We start from the raw sequence: 15,181 nt of genomic DNA on the forward strand, positions 1-15,181 counted from the left end.
GTTCCTTGATGCATACTATGCGATAAATGCTATGAATTGTGAAATGAATAGTCGTAGTTATATTCTCATGTGTTGCCTAATTGCATCGACTTACGTTTCTAAAAGCATGCTAATGATAGTAGTTATCGCTTTTTGCTCCATGCATAGCTTTGTCACCCTTGTATGCTTGCTTATGTTATACATGTTCAATTATGTGAATGAATGAACGTATGAGAAATGATAAGATTTCTCTCATTTTCCACATATTGGTATATGGTGTTTTGGTTTGTCTCACCAACTCGAAAGAGTATTGACCCCGTTTTTGGGGATACAGGTGTTGCTTCTAGGCGTGCGATAGAGCTCGATGTGCGGCAGAGGACCTGAACCCACTCGTCTAAAACATCAAGGATCTTGGCAGAGATTTTGTAAAAAGAGAATGATTTGTACTATTTTGTAAAATGTATTAAATAAAAGTTGTTTCATAATGTTGTTGATTCACTCATGTGACCCGCCCAAAGTTTTCAGCTTGTTTCCCTTTTTGGTACTTTCGCAGTTGCACAATTGTTTTAAAAAAAAAGTTTACCCCTAAATCCAAAGGATTTTCAAAGTCGGGAATTTTGGGGCGTCGCAATGAAGACTATTGTTTTATGGACAATTAGTGACTTCTTTGTGTATGGTATGTTATCTGATTGGAGCACACATGGGAGGTTGGCATGTTCGTACTGCATGGAGAATACAAAATCTTTTAGATTGATGCATGAAAGGAAGCTGTGTTAGTTTGATTGTCACCATCGATTTCTACCCAGCGACCATTCGTTCCGACGATAAAAGAATGTGTTTCGAACATACACAACTGAAATAGAAGGTTCACCTACACGGTTATCTGGCATAGAGATTTTAAGATGATTGCGATACTTTTCATATGGACTGATAGATGGCCATAGTGTGACACCCTTCCTTAGATTTGGAAAGGATCATAATTGGATAAATAAATCTATATTTTGGGAACTACCATATTGGCTGACCTTATTAATACGACATAATTTGGATGTGATGCATGTGGAGAAAAATGTGTTTGATAATGTGTTCAATATGGTAATAAATGTCAAAGAAAAAATGAAGGATAATCCAAAGTCCCGTATGGATTTAAAAGTAATATGTAAAAGATCAAAATTGGAACTCCAAGAGTACAATGGCAAAATACTGAAACCAAAGGCAAGATACATGTTTGAACCAAATCAAGTAAAGCAGGTATGTCAGTGGTTGAGACTATTGAGATTTCCAGATGGATACGTCTCTAACATTGCTCGGGCTGTGAAGATAAATGAGGGACAACTATATGAGTTAAAGAGCCATGATTGTCATGTCATTATGTAACAGTTGATTCTTCTAGCATTCCATGATATAGGGGGTATTATCCGAGTTGAGTAGATTTTTTCGAACATTGTGTACATTGGAAGTTATAATAACTGAGGTAAAGAATCTTGAGGATTTTGTCATCACTACTATTTGTCAGCTAGAGAAGATATTTCTGCCAACATTTTTTGATGTTATGGAACATGTGATCATATATTTGCCATATGAACTTAGGGTTGGTGATCCTGTGCAATATTGGTGGATGTACCCATTTGAAAAATATATATTTATTTATACTTTTCTCTCTAATGCTATTGAGAATTTATTGTATTACGAGATATATATTATTGACAGATGCATGTTTGACCTAAAAAAAAAGGTTTGGAATAAAGCAAAAGTTGAGTGTTCAATTTGTGAGGCATACACTTTAGAAGAGATTTCAAATTTCTCATCTATGTACTTTGAACCTCACATTCCAACACGTTACACTTGCCCACCTCGTAATGATGATAAAAAACAATTTATTGTGGCTGACAAACTATCGATATTTCAACCACTTGGGCATGCCTTTGGTAGTTGCCGGTCAAGACTCTTGGAAGATCGAGAGCAAGACACAACACAGATCTATATCCTTTTTAATTGCTCAACGATCGACTCCTACATCGAGTAAATATACTTAATATGTAACACTAAGTTTTATACATGCATGGTTCAGTAATATAAATATTTGTTAAGTGCAGACAATTTGATCTGGAGTTGCGAAGAAAACTTTCACATCTCACTGATTCAGAAGTACAAAAAGAACGTGAAAATAAGTTTGGGGCATGGTTGAAAGAGTTGTAAAAGACAATGACATATATTCTTTTCATGCAAACAACAATATGTTACTTAATTGATCGTGATTACAATAATTTTTTATGCTTGTAGGTCTACCATGGTGATGTTAATGATAAAGAAATATGTGATTTACAAAATGGTCCGACCAAAGTTGTGCAATGTTACAACGGGTATATCATAAATGGTTATCGATTCCATACAAAAGAGTACGGTATAAACAAGTCAATGATGAATAGTGGTGTGTGTGTCAAGGGTAGCAGTTATGGTGAAAATGAACTTGACTACTACGGTGTTATTAAAGAAATAATAGAGTTGACTTACTTAGGCATAAATAACATGGTAACTTGATTCAAGTGTCATTGGTTTGATCCCACAATAACAAGAGTCGACAAAGCCTCATGCATTATGAAGGTGAATCATAAATCAAGGTTTGTAACATGTGAATCATTCATATTAGCCTCACACGCTCAACAAGTTTACTATACTTCATATCTGAATACAAGGAAGTCAGATAGAAATGAATGGTGGGTGGTTTGCAAGGTGAAGTCTATACTATACTCCGAGTATGATCAGTTACAGGAAGACAAGATTGCTGAAGAGGGTGATTACTATCAATCAGATGATATGTATAGCTTCTCTTATTGTCACGATGTCACACATGGTTTGCATGTCACATCTCCATTGTCTGATGGCACACGTATGAAAGAATGTGATCCAAATGATATACCAAGTGGATGGGCACCCAATGAAGACAACGACAAAAAGGACGAAGAGGAGGAGAAAGAAGAAGAATATGAAAGTCAAACAAGTGATGAGGAAGCATACTCGAGCTAGTGAAATACATCTTGTAATACATACCACATCACTTTCTCATATTGCAATGTTTGGCGTGACCGTATCCATGCTTGCATGAAGTTATTTTCGTTGTGATTATGTATTAATGTTCATGGAATTGTATATTAGGTTACATTCCATGCATACTTAGCATGTATATACACATTTATCACGTTACATTCCATGCAATGTTTGACATTTTTATTTGTTAGAATATGGTTTGTAGAGGTCAAAGTGGTCAAGCACCCAGTGGTCGAGGACCAAGTGGAGGCCGTGGGACATCATTAGGTAGATGTCTTTGTATTATATTTAAATATAAGAATTTATTATATTTTTTTTATGTATTGATATAAAAATTATTACTTGTTAATTGTCTTTATAGGATCTCAGCTCAGTGATAGCCAATATCAGCCTTCGTCTTCACGTAATCCTTCAATAGGTACATCATTTAAATAAATATACAATTGATTAGTTTACATGTGCATTGTGTGAATTTCTAACTCATTATTTTGTAGATGATGTTTCGCCTGCATATGACTCACCTACACCAGCTACTCATACACATCACAAGACAACGCCGGATGCAGGGTCTTCTCAGCCTGACACACGATGACTCATTCAAATAGTGTATATCAATAGTCGACCGTAAGTATTAGATTGTCACTTGTCAAATACTTATCTTATAAATAGTGTATATCGATAGTCAATTGTTAATATGTATCAATTCATATGCAGCGCGAGGTTCGAGCTACAAAAAGTAATACAAGAAATTAGGAAGACACTATTTCAGCATCTACTAGGGTCGGTCGCTCAATATAAAGAGTATCTAAAGGAGGTGTTAGAAAGATTATGGTCCTAATTCATGGTATACAATCGTTTATCATAGCTAATATGTTTCATATATGATTTTTTTTATAGTCATGTGTACTAACTTTCTGAAATTATTTGTAGGCTTTGAATTGCTTCACGACCGCAAAAAAGGAGCAGAACACGAGGACAGTGGGCAGAAGGTGGCTGTTAATCGATTTGCTGACATGCTGCACAATATGAAGACTGTAACAATAAAATCAGTTGGTGGGATAGATGATCCACTGTAGTGGAAGGGCCATGACCCTTCTACTATTAGGATGGATTATTGGGATGCAATGTACGACAAGTGGGCAAACCATGAATTTCGAAACTGCCTTACAAAGGTTGCATAAAACCAAGTGAAGATGCCCGACGCCCATCTACACACAGGTGGTTTTAGGACTTTTGGGAGCCACCAGAAGAAAATGGTAACTCATAAATAAATAAATAAATAAATATATATCTATATATATATATTGTCAAATTTATAAGTATTTCTGCATATTTTCTAATTGATTTTTTTATCATTTAACCTTATAGGAAGGCAAAAAAGGAGGCATTGCACCTTACAAGAATGTGTTTATTGAAACACATAAACGTAAGAGTACAGAAGAGTTCATATCAGAGAAGGTGAGAGCAACAACGATATGTATTTATTATATTAATAAATATTGTAATATACAAGTTACCATGAATTACATTATCATAAACATTGTAATTCTTAATTATTAATTCATACTATAATCATTACTTTGTACGAGTTATACGAGCAACAAATGTTAGAGCGATACGACGATGACTCCACTCAGCATCTGCCTTTTGATCCTGCAACATGGGTGATTGTAACCAGTGAACCCAAAAAGGGTCATGTGTTTGGGTTTGAGAGTAATATGAACACCACACCAGTCGTTGCCTCTTCCAGCCAGAGCTCTCAGAGTTTCTCCGCCAACATCAACTCCCAGCATCCGATTGACCCTGCTAATTCTTGGGATGGTGTCTGCTAGCTTGTTAAGGATACAGTTCATGACTTTTTACATGAAACCATTTTTGACGTTGTCCGTAATGAGTTGTGCAACTTTTTTTGGGATAGAAGAACTTCGTCTGCTTTCAACATGAGCTCTGGTGCCCATCAGATATGAATGATTGAAACACTATGAATTTTTATTGCTAGCATTAGAACACATGTATGCATGATTGAATCACTATACAAAAAATTTGAATCCCTTAAAACACATATATGCATGATTGAACCACTATGAATTTTTATTACTAACATTAGAACACATGTATGCATGATTTCATCACTATGAAAGTTTTTTTACTGCCTTATAATACATATATGCACGATTGAATCACTATGAAAGTTTTTTTGACAACCATAGAGCACATATATGCATGCTTAAATCACTATGACATTCTTTCGACTGCCTTATAACACATATATGCATGATTGAATCACTATAAAAGTTTTTTTACAACCTTAGAACACATATAAGCATGATTTCATCACTATGAAAGTTTTTTGACTGTTTTATAACACATATATGCATGATTGAATTACTATGAAAGTTTTTTGACAACCTTAGAATGCATATAAGCATAATTTCATCACTATGAAAGTTTTTTGACTGCCTTATAACATATATATGCATAATTGAATTACTATGAAAGTTTTTTGACAACCTTAGAGCACATATATGCATGCTTGAATCACTATGACATTCTTTTGACTACCTTATAACACATATATGCATGATTGAATCACTATGAAAGTTTTTTGACAACCTTAGAACACATATAAGCATGATTTCATCACTATGAAAGTTTTTTGACTGCCTTATAACACATATATGCATGATTGAATTACTATGAAAGCTTTTTTGACAACCTTAGAGCACATATATGCATGCTTAAATCACTATGATATTCTTTTGACTGCCTTATAACACATATGTGCATGATTGAATCACTATGAAAGTTTTTTGACAACCTCAGAACACATATAAACATGATTTCATCACTATGAAAGTATTTTGACTGCCTTATAACATATATATGCATGATTGAATTACTATAAAAGTTTTTTGACAACTATAGAACACATATAAGCATGATTTCATTACTGTGAAAGTTTTTTTATTGTCTTATAACACATATATGCATGATTGAATTACTATGAAAGTTTTTTTACAACCTTAGAACACATATAAGCATGATTTCATCACTATAAATTTTTTTTTGCTGCTTTATAATATGTATGCATGATTTTATCACTATGAAAGTTTTTGACTGCCTTATGACACATATATGCATGATTGAATCACTATAAAAGTTTTTTTGACAACCTTAGAGCATATATATGCATGCTTGAATCACCATGACATTCTTTTGACTACCTTATAACACATATATGCATGATTGAATCACTATAAAAGTTTTTTGACAACCTTAGAACACATATAAGCATGATTTCATCACTATGAAAGTTTTGTGACTACCTTATAACACATATATACATGTTTGTGATACATAACACATTTATTTGACAACCTTATAAACCATATATGAATGCTTGAATGATTATGATATTTTTTTGACAACCTTAGAACACATATCTGCATGATTGAATCACTATGATTTTTTTTGTCAGCCTTAGAACACATCTGAATTCTGATAATTTATTTCATTATATTTTGTTTATCTACACTAATATTTTGGTTCTCTTGTAGGATGCTGGAGATGGTCAGCGTAGAGAAGCTGATGGAGGCATTGATGGAGGGGCAGATCGAGACAATAAAGAGGACAATGATCTGAATCTTGGTGAGGTTTAGCTTCATCTGTTGAATTTGTTTCAAACAAAACTCTTTGTATATGTTCACTTGTAACAAATTAGAACTTGGCGAGGATTATACTAGGTTGTTAATTTTGTTTCATTTATAACTTGTGTTAAATTTGCTTCACCTACTTTGTAATTATATTTTTTATGTATACTTTATTTTTATACACATGATATATAAATTGTATAACGAGAAATTTTTTCTCGATATTTATATTTTAAATTTTTTTTTTTGTTTTTTTAAATTTTTACAACGGAGTAGCGACGGATAATATTTGTCGCTAATTAGTATTGGCCTCCAATTTAGCGATGAATTAGGGACGGATATTTATCCATTGCAAAACTAAATCGGTTGATGTTTTGCGATGGATTATAATCCATCGCAAATCCGTCGCTACAATAGCGACAGATTTGTATCTGTCACAAAACCAAATCTCTGCAGATTAGCGATGGCGTAGTGACAGATCATGGCATTTGCTAATCCATCGTAAATTAGCGACGAAAGTAGCTATAAATATGTTCCGTCGCTAATTAGCGACTAGGAAATTATGATGAAAGCTATCGCTAAACTGTTTAACGACGGATTTATGATAAATTAGCAATGGATTACGTCTGTCGCTAATTTATAGATTTCTTATAGTAATACACCAACAATTTAAGAAAGTACATATTCACGAGCACTAGACCTTGTGAACCGTTGTGGCCTCTTTGTGGGAGCATGCACTTCCTCTTCTATGGGATGATCTTTCCCCTCCACCTTATCATTATCATCTTTCACCTTTTGTTGAGGATCCTCATCTACCCTCTCAACAACCACATTGTCACTCTCCACCTCAACATAAGGCAAATCTTTATTTGCATGTGGCAAATCTTTTCTCTTCATCATACTCTCTTCCACTTCAACATTGGCATCCTCTCCTTGTTGAGGTTCCTTGTCTGCCCTCTCTACCTTCACGGTATCCACCCTCTCCTTCTTCTCCATCTCATCATTGCTACTGCAGCTGGATATGTCCTCCAGTTGGGTCTCCAAGTTAGAAACTATTGAAGAAGCCCAAGTTATTAGCTCTTTATACTTTATAACCACTGATTCCTCACTAACAACCCCTTCTTTATATGCTTCCAAGATGTGAGACATCATTGTGGACACAAATGAATCAACCATTTTTGCAGCAAGAAATTTTCTTATTGAAGCCTCATTTTTCAGTGAATATGTATGAGGCTTCTCATTTGATTGCAGCAATCTCGATCACATCTTAGTAACATTGCATTTTTTGTGAATTATATTGAAAACCCATGTTCTTGGCCATGGAGCAAGTTCCTTGTTTATCCATATATCAACCCTCATGTACCTCATAGTACGAAGGATCAACTAGTGGGCCGGTATTATTTCTGAAAAAAATAGTATTCAAGAGAGAAAAACTTCAGTATGTTACATAAGGTTTATGATAGAGATAGCAGATTCAAATGACATTTTTATAGCATGTACATATCCTACTTGATCTAATCTTAAGGTAGCTATTGGTGACTCCATGATAGTTTCTTTGCTTAATCATTTTTATAATAAATATTGAACAACCTTCTACACAACCAAAATAGACAGGCCTTCTTGTAGCATGTGCATGGATTGCTATTGAATATGCAAAAATAACTTGAGAACCATGCCCTTAATAAACGTTCTGTTATAAACTCAAAATGATAAAAAGGTGTATGCAGCCAGAGTTCTTCAACCACCAAAAATAAAAAACTAATCCAAATGTACATAAGGCTTATAAATTAAGGTATGATATCAAACTTATTGAGTTATTAGAGAATCTCAAGACTTTAACCAAAAGACTATAAAATATAACCAAGTTTTTCAAGGGTCAAAGGACTCCTACGATCTCATAAGAAAGTTTTCTCAATTAAGAGTGTTATGGGACCACATATGAAAGAAAGGGTAAAGTTAAGATATTCTTAGAAAGGTGTGGCCCAAAAACGCCCCACCAAGAGCGATTGTCACTCTCAGATTGTCTGTGGAGAGCAAATTGCTCACTCAAGACCATTTGAAGAAGTTGGGGTTTCAATTCTTGAGTAGATGTGAGCTTTGCAAACAAAATAAAGAATCAGAGGATCATTTGTTCCTCTGTTGCGGGTGGTGTAGGTTTGGAGAAGACTGACCAACCTTTTCAAAATAAAATGGAGACCCGCAATCAGTGTGAAGGAGGACATAGAAAGATGGCCAGGTATAAAATTTAAGGAGAAAAGAGTTAAAGAGAGTTGGGACATAACTTACCATCATGTTATGTGGAAAATATGGATAGAAAGAAACACAACCATCTTTGGGGGGAAAGAAAAATCTGGTCAGCAGATGGCAAAGGATCTTATCTATGGTGTGCGAGATATCAGATTATGTGCATCCTTAAAAACTCACCCCATCTGGTGGCAGCAAGATGAAAGTTTATACGGCGATGGGATCCCTGGCCCCCACGGCTGTGTAAAGTTAAATATCCACAACATTTTCGGTAATAGTTGGCACATGAGATATACATTGCGGAATCACAAGGGATGAATTTTGGAGGTGGGTGCTTCACAGAAAGAGGGAACTTGGTTGGCAGGGAATGGGGGGCATGGGTTTCAATTCTGAAAGGATCTAGTATATATAATTGAAGAAGTCATGATTGAGTCGGGTCGGGCTGACCTGGTCAGTGGGTTACGTCGGGTGTTGGAAGGAAGGGGTCCCTCCTTGGGCATCCCCATCCCTCTCATGGACATTTTTTTATAGTTTTGAGAGAGTTAAAGTTAGCTTTAAACACTAGAAAACTGATTTTTTGATAGGAATCTTGCTAGATTAGCGAAGGGAGAATTAACCAGATATGGAAAGATCACCCCCTGACTGTCACCCACTTATAAATGGGTGATTTTGTAAATCTTTACCTTTATTCATTGAACTGGTAGGGGTCCACCTAACCCCACAACAACAACTACGCCTTCATCCCAAAACAATTAGGGTCGGCAATATGAACCAACAAAGAAAATCATTATGGGTCTTCCACATGAATCCTTCTCCTCCATTCATTTCTATCCAATGCCATGTCCTCGGTGAGGTTTAAAGCATTCATATCCTTTCTTATCACCTCCATCCATGTCTTCCTAGGCCTACCCCGACCACTTTTAACTAATATATTTTCCCATTTCTCCATCCTTCTAACTTGAGCATCATTAGGCCTTCGTCGAATATGTCCAAACCACCGTAAATGATTCTCTCTCATCTTATTTTCAATGGGTACAACGCCTACCTTCTTACATATCTCCTCGTTCTGAATCTTATCTTTTATTGTATTTCCACACATCCATCTCAACATACGCATCTCAGCTACACTCATTTTTTGAATATGATGTCTCTTGGCAGCCCAACATTCTGTACTATATAGTAAAGCGGACCTAATAGACTTCCTATAAAACTTTCCCTTCAACCGCAATGGCATTCTACGATCGCACAACACTCCAGTTGCACTCTTCCATTTCATCCACCCAACCTTTATCCTATGATTTACATCTCCATCAATTTCTCCATACTTTTGAATGATAGATCCCAAATATTTGAAAGAATCATCCACCGGTATTTCGTGCTCACCAAGCTTCACTACACTCCCATCACTACTTCGTTGCTTACTAAATCGACATTCCATGTATTCTGTCTTACTCTTACTCAACTTAAAACCTCTTGCTTCCAATGTCTGTCTCCATAATTCTAACTTAGCATTAACCCCAGCTCTAGACTCATCAATCAAAACAATATCATCTGCAAACAACATACACCACGACACATTTTCTTGAATTGATCTCGTAAACTCATCCATCATTATAACAAATAGGAAAGGGCTTAAAGCAGATCCTTGATGTAACCCAACCGTTATAGGAAAATTGGTTGTCACCCCTCTACAAGTGCGAACATTGGTTACTACTCCTTCATACATATCTTTAATTATACTAATGTACTTGAGAGAAACATCTTTCTTCATCATTGTCCATCAGAGAACGTCCCTAGGTACTCTATCGTAAGCCTTCTCTAAATCAATAAAAACCATATGCAAATCTTTGTTCCTCTCTCTATTTCTCTCAATAAGTTGTCTAAGAAGATATATAGCTTTCATAGTTGATCTTCTAGGCATAAAACTAAATTGATTCTCCGATATCATGACAATCTTCCTCAACCTAGACTCAATCACCCTCTCCCAAAGTTTCATAGTATGACTCATGAGTTTTATACCATGATAGTTTGTGCAATCTTGTATATCACCCTTATTCTTATATAGAGGCACCAAAGTACTCTTCCTCCACTCGTTAGGCATCTTATTTGTCCACCAAATCTTGTTAAAAAGATTTGTTAACCATTCTAAACCTTTCTCTCCCAAGCATTTTCAAGCCTCGATAGGTATACCATCTGGGCCAACTGCCCTTCTTGATTTCATTTTCTTTAAAGCCTCTGCAATTTCTTTCTTTTGAATCTTGCGCATGAAGTCCCGATTCATCTCATGAAAAAGAATTGAAAAGTCTCCAAGATCCTGAGCATGACTTTCATTAAATAGCTTATCAAAATAATCTTTCCATCTCTCCTTAATCTCCTCATCTTTGAGTAAAACCTTGTGTGTTTCATCTTTGATACATCTAACCATACCCAGATCCCTCGATTTCCTATCTCTCATCTTTGCAAGCCTATAAATATCCTTCTCACCCTCTTTGGTATCCAACTTGTCATAAACCTCCTTATATACCTTATCCCTCGCGTTCCGAACTATTTTTTTAGCTTCCTTCTTTGCTATCATATACTTCTCCAAATTCTCATTATCACGATTTTTACTTAGATTTCTATAACTCTCTCTTTTAACCTTAATAACTAATTTGACATCCTCGTTCCACCACGATGTATCCTTACCTAGCGGTGCACCGCCTTTAGACTCACCCAATACCTCCTTAGCCACCTTTCTCACGCCACCCACTATCTTATTCCACATAGATTCTGAATCCTCCTCGAGACACCAATCAACTTCCTTAACTACCCGCTCTACAAACATTCCTTGTTTAGCTTCTTTCAGTGCCCACAACTTAATTCTAGGATCTATCATATGTCTATCCCTTTTGCGGTATTGTCTAATTCTAAGATCTAAAATTAAGACTTTATGTTGTGTAGCTACACTTTCTCCCGGTATAACCTTACAATCGATGCAACAACCCCTATCCCTCTTTCTAAGTAGGAAAAAATCTATCTGACTCGTATTAATCCCACTTTTAAATGTTACTAGGTGAGACTCCATCTTCCTAAACCAAGTGTTTGCTAAGATCATATCATAGGACAAACCAAAATCTAAAATCCTTTCTCCACTTTCGTTTCTTTCTCCTATACCATAGCCTCCATGGATACTCTCAAATCCATCCCTACTAATGCCTACTTGCCCATTAAGGTCACCGCCGATGAAAAGCCTTTCTCCATAAGATATCCCTTGTACTACTCCATCTAAATCTTTCCAAAATTGACGCTTAATGGAATCATCTAAACCTACTTGAGGTGCATAAACACTAATAATATTAATAATATTCGTACCTAATACTAATTTAATAAGTAAAATCCTATCACCCTTCCTACGGACCTCAACTACATTATCTATAAACTCACGACTCATAACAATCCTTACTCCATTCCTATTCCTATTTATTCTTGTATACCAAATCTTATATCCCCAAGGTTCTATCACTTTTTCTTTCTCACCTACCCATTTGGTCTCTTGTAGACATAAAATATCAATCTTTCTCCTACACATAACATCTACTAACTCTACCAACTTACCAGTTAAAGATCCTATGTTCCAAGTGGCTAACCTAACTTTATGGTCTTGGAATAACTAACCCCAACTTGACTATAAAAAAAAAGAGATATTTACACATATTGCCTACCAACATTCACTCCTTTCAATAAAGTCAAAGCTTCTATATATGCCGATGATGCATTGTTCATTTTGTGAGACTCAGAAAGGTTAGTTGAAAATTTTAAGGAAATTCTTGATCACTTTGAGTTAGGGGTGGCAAAACCTGACACGACCCGCCAACTCGCCTCTTAGGCGGGTTCGGGTTTGGAAAAAATGAACCCATTTAATAAACAGGTCGACCCGCCTAACCCGTTTATTAAACAAGTCGGGTCCGTGTTAGGGGTATGCCAACCTGCCAACCCGGCTGACCCGTTTAATAAACGGGTTAGGCAGGTGGGTCAACCCCCAACCCGACCCGTCAACCCGCCAACCTGACCCGCAAACCTGAGAACCCGTTTACCCGACCCAACCCATTTATTAAATGGGTTGGCGGGTCGTGTTGGGTTACCCGTTTATTAAACAGGCCGGGTTCGTGTTTGCCACAGTTGACCCGTTTAATAAACGGGTCGGGTTCAAGTTGAGGTATGCTGACCTGCCAACCCGTCCGGTCGACCCGCCAACCCGACACGATTGCCATCCCTACTTTGAGTGGGTGTCTAGGCAAGGGAAAATCCAATTTGTCCCTTTTAATCTCACCGATCTTGGTAGATAAGCATTTGAGTGATGCTTGGGTGGAAATTAGACCAACTTCCTTTTAAATATCTTGGACTTCTGATTTAATTTCACTAAGAGGCTCATGGCTAATTTATGTAATCCCTTGTTGTCGAAGTTTAAAAATAGCCTAGACACTTGGAGTGGCAAATTATTATCGAAGTTTGGTCACCATAAATTCAGTTTTATCATCCTTTCCTATTTATTGGATGTTTTTTTTTCGATTATTGGATTCTATGGTGAGCAAGTTAAGTGGTATGATACACAAATTTTTTATGGAATGGGTCAGGTAATAGTCAACATCACCACCTATTGGCATGGGAGAGTAAAAGGAAGGTGGGTTGAGTGTTAGGCATATTGATGATATGAATAGTGCTTTGATTTCAAAGTTGGCTTCGAAAGTAACTGCTAAGACATCCAATTCATGGGCCTGATCTCTGGTTGTTTTTTTGATGATATGAATAATGATATCATGATATTTTTTGTTTTTTTGAACCTCAGCTCATTGGCCTGCCTCTGGTTGGTAAAACCCTTGAGGTCTCCTCTAGCCACCAGGGAGTACACCCAGCTTGGACCTTGCCGTTAAAGATGCTACCCGTAGGTTTTGAATTTATAACTTCCGGTCAACTTGGTGACATTTACAAGTCGCCCCTACCAGATGAGCCGAGCCCTGTCCTGTAATGATACTTGGATATTTGTGACAAGCAATGTTTTCCTGGCTAAGTTTGTATTCCTTTACGTAACTCATGTTTGAAGAAGGGAAATTGCAAACCCTTGATGTCTCCTCTAGCCACCAGGGTGTACACCCAGCTTGGACCTTGCCGTAAAAGATGCTACCCGTGGGTTTTGAATTTATAACTTCCGGTCAACTTGGTGACATTCACAAGTCGCCCCTACCAGATGAGCCGAGCCCTTGTCCTGTAATGATACTTGGATATTTGTATCAGCCTCTTTTGTGACAAGCAATGTTTTCCTGGCCTTTACGTAATTCATGTTTGAAGAAGGGAAATTTACCATTATTTTGGAAATTTTTAAATCAAAATATAATAGAATTACTTTCTTTTGTACAAATTAATTGTATAAACGTATAGACTCTTAAGACTTAATAAAGATGAAGGGGCATGTGCGGGCGGGGGTGTTCCTGAGGCAAAGCAGAGGATGACCAGCATTTGCTGCTACTGTTACTCAGAGACACCATCAACGCATTCTCGATCTCCCTAGGCACATCTCTGCGCACGAGCAATACGACGTAGTCGATGAGTTCAGCGTCACAAGGCAGTGTAATTGCACCATTGATGCTCAACCCGAACTCTTCCTCTGCCATCCTCAGCAGCTCTTGGATGATAGGGCGATGGAGGTAAGACAAGGGAACGATGAACCGCTTGCCATCGGCTGCGTACGCCACAAAGTGGCCCTTGTCTGCAACTGCTGCCACTTTGCTTCTAGTGCTGCTGCTTTGAAAATCACTTTGTGAGATCCTTCTGATCCCTTTAGCACCCATCTTCGGCCACTTCCTTGCCATCCCTACCAGCCTCTTTGCATTCATCATTCTCACAGTATGATGATCAAAATTTTGATTGTTGATTGGTATCTCAGAAAGCCAAAAGCAGACTCTTGGGAGGTGTGGCTGAATTTTAGTAAAGAATACCGAGGTATGTGTGTTGATGACAAATTTTTGTGGCTTACACAATCTATATATAAAAAGGAGGGAAGGTTGGTACACTATCATAAGCCACGGCAAGCAAGCATGTGATGTGGGGCCTATGACATATGGGCAAGGAAATGGGTGTATTGGAAGTTATCAAAGCATTGAGTTAGGCCTCTGCCCAACCATTGATTGGGACACATGACACATGAGAAGCCGGTTCATGGGTCACCAAGTCCAAGAACAGACAAAAATAGTGGGTCTCATTTTTTACCATCATTGGTATAGTTA

The 15,181-nt window shown here is 36.9% G+C and overlaps 1 pseudogene; it reads right to left on the reverse strand.

Annotated features, from left to right (window-relative positions):
* Positions 1–14,347: 14,347 nt before the first annotated feature.
* LOC149835968 (auxin-responsive protein SAUR68 pseudogene) lies at positions 14,348–14,767 on the reverse strand (annotated as a pseudogene).
* Between the last annotated feature and the right edge of the window lie 414 nt (positions 14,768–15,181).

This window comes from Nuphar pumila, chromosome 6 (genome assembly GCF_984573655.1).
Source record: "Nuphar pumila chromosome 6, dmNupPumi1.hap1.1, whole genome shotgun sequence".
Classification (NCBI taxonomy): Eukaryota; Viridiplantae; Streptophyta; class Magnoliopsida; order Nymphaeales; family Nymphaeaceae; genus Nuphar; species Nuphar pumila.